Below are 3,154 nucleotides of genomic sequence, written 5' to 3'. Positions count from 1 at the left end.
ATACCTATGTCATACCTTTGTCATTATACAAATTTATGTCCTCATTTGTCACAAAAACGCGCACACTCTCTCACACACACACACACACACTCGACTGTATGCTTATAATAACTCTTATTTAAATTAGCTTATTTAATAGTTCGTTGCAGCACTTTCAGTTCAGTAAAGAGTCTAGTCTGATCCAGAATCATTATGTATGGCTGGAAAAGGTTGAGTACATGTATATATAATATATATATATATATATATATATATATAAGCACATAAATATATTTATATTGTGCTTTTGGATCATTTTTGCAGCTCTTTTTTGTCACTATTATTACGGTCACTATAAAAGTGACAGTAAAGACATTTATGATGTTATAAAAGATTTATATTTCAAATAAATGCTCTTTTGAACTTTTATTCATCAAAGAATCCTGAAAATATGTATTATGGTTTTCACAAAAATATGCACTGTCTTTGTTTACCCTTTGTAATGTTGAGCATTTCATATGCTGTTTTTACCAGTCTTATTTTACTCTTATTTCTACACTGTTATATAATTTACTAATATTTTGAAATAGCTTTTATTTTCATATTTTCAGTCTTCATTTTAATTCAGTTTAAGTTTTAGTAATTGCGATCAAATGTATTTTTGGAGGGAAGTATGGTTTAGAGTCAGTAAATGTAAGCCATTTGTATTCATTTTGACTGTAGATCTAGTGATGCTTTCAAAACATTAATCTGGGAGAAATGAACAACCCGTTTGGAAACATTGTGATTCCATTTGCTGCACACACACAGAAACGACTTCACTTGTCCTTGAACCCCATGTCTCATTTCATTAAGAATCTACCCTGAATGTATCAAGAGTGAGTCTGCATCAGCGTTCCCTCTCTGCCGTGGAAGCATCAGTGTTGTGTAATAGTGTATCAGAAAGAGAAGACACACACTGTGCTGTGAGCCTCGCTGCTTCTGCTGCTCATGTTCTGATGTGTGTTAGCAGCACAGCAGTATGAAACCGCATCCGCTCCACGTCTGGCAGCTGATGAGAGACATGAAACACACAATTAATCAATAAACCACCAGTGATGAATAAATCTGTTAATGCAGAATATATGCTTTTCTAAAATATATATTATGTGACTGTTTAAATATTTGAGGATGGATTGAGCTTTTATGCCAGCCAGGGATACATTTATATGTAAAAATAGTGAAATATTATTACAATTTGATATAACTGTTTTCTATTTGAGTATATTTTATAATGTAATTTATTCCTGTGATGCGCAGCTGAATTTTCAGCATCATTACTCCAGTCTTCAGTGTCACATGATCCTTCAGAAATCATTCTAAAATAATGATTTGCTGCTCAAGAAACATTTCTTATTATTATAAATGTTGAAAATGTTAATTTCTCCCTGAATACTTTTTTGAAAGCATCAGTCAAAATCAATACAAATTACTTATATTGACTCTAAATGTTAAAATAGGAGAAAGCCCAAAATGTTTACATTTTCTCGTTATTTGCTGACCTTTACTAAAACTAAAATCAAATTAAAACTGAAATATAAAAATGAAATCTAATACAAATTATTTACTAAAAATAATAGTAAAATAAATAACACTGGTAAAACCAGCTTGTCAATGACTACCATCATAAATGGGCCTTTTGGAAGGAAGAAAAACAAATGAAAATGCTAAATATGGCATTTTAATTCTTCAAGAGCAGGTTTACAATCACTTATACTGTGGATTTCTACCAGATTAATGTTTTGAAAGCATAACAGATACAGTCAAAATCAATGGCTTACTTACAGTATACTGACTCTAAACATTAAATTAAGATAGGAGAAAGCATTAAAGGGGTCATAGGATGTCCATTTCCACAAGTTTATATGATTCTTTAGGGTCTTAATGAAAAGTCTGTAACATAGTTTAGTTAAAATTTCTCAATGGTAGTGAAAAAAAACACCTTTTTTACCCTGTCAAAAACAGATCTTTTCAGATCAAGCTGTTTTTGTAGCATTTCCCTTTAAATGTTAATGAGCTCTGCTGACCCCGCCCCTCTCTTCCGAGCTGCTCTCAGAGAGACTGTTTACTTTATTCATCGTGAAACTTGCTAATTAGCACATTATTAGGAAAGGCGATTTGCAAAGATTCATTACAAAACATTATACTCACACACTACCAACACACATTTCAGTTCAAACTACTTGTAAAAGTGCATGTAGCATCCTATGACCCCTTTAAGGGATACTTTACAAAAAAAATGCAGATTTAGGTATTTACTGACCTACTAAAACTTGAACTAAAATAAAATGAAAACTGAATATATATATATATATATATATATATATATATAACGTTATAGTATTCTATATACTAGAGGGGGAAAAAGTGCCTAGAATGCTGTAAAAGTGTAAAATATGGTGTTTTTAATTATTCCAGTGCAGGTTTATGAAGAGCTGGAGTAGCATACGGGTTTGTAGTTATGCTTAATGTGGCAAGACTGATCATAGATCATTTGACATCTGGTTTATTAGATTAACAAACTGTTCCAGCTGTCACACATTACAGGCCGTTTCAGTGTGCAATCACAATCATTACAGACACAACAGGACGGTGCATGTGATGCAGTGCAGAGCAACAGCACACACAACAGAGAAGCATCTCAGAGGAACCCTGGAGAAGACCTGAGGCTCATCAGCATTACAGCACCCGCAGCCATCCACAGCTACTGAATATAAAGCAGCGTGTGAGTGCCTTCATGCACTTCATGTTTGGCCGTACTGGAGAAGAACTTTCCTTGATTATAGTCAGAGAGGTCTACAGTACACGGAGAAAGCATTCCCATTCATCTCTATGGCAGATGATTTGAAACGTTTATCGTTGCATTATACTGCTCCTGTATATTGCATGCAATACTGTTCAAATGTCTGTGGTCAGTAAACTTTTTAATTAATTCTGCTCACACTGAAAAAAAATGATACTACATTTTTTTAAGGTAAGTGGTTGCAAACTATTTATTTTAGCTACATTTAGTAAAAAAAAAATATGTTGAAAGTTAAATGTAGCTAAACTAAATTGATTGCAACCAGTTACCTTAAAAACCATCCAAGAATCATTTTTTTCAGTGCACCAAGGCTGTATTTATTTGATCAAAAAT

The sequence above is a fragment of the Sinocyclocheilus anshuiensis genome, unplaced genomic scaffold, assembly GCF_001515605.1.
Source record: "Sinocyclocheilus anshuiensis isolate Anshui unplaced genomic scaffold, SAMN03320099.WGS_v1.1 scaffold117, whole genome shotgun sequence".
NCBI classification, from domain to species: Eukaryota; Metazoa; Chordata; class Actinopteri; order Cypriniformes; family Cyprinidae; genus Sinocyclocheilus; species Sinocyclocheilus anshuiensis.
This window is presented reverse-complemented; position numbering follows the sequence as displayed.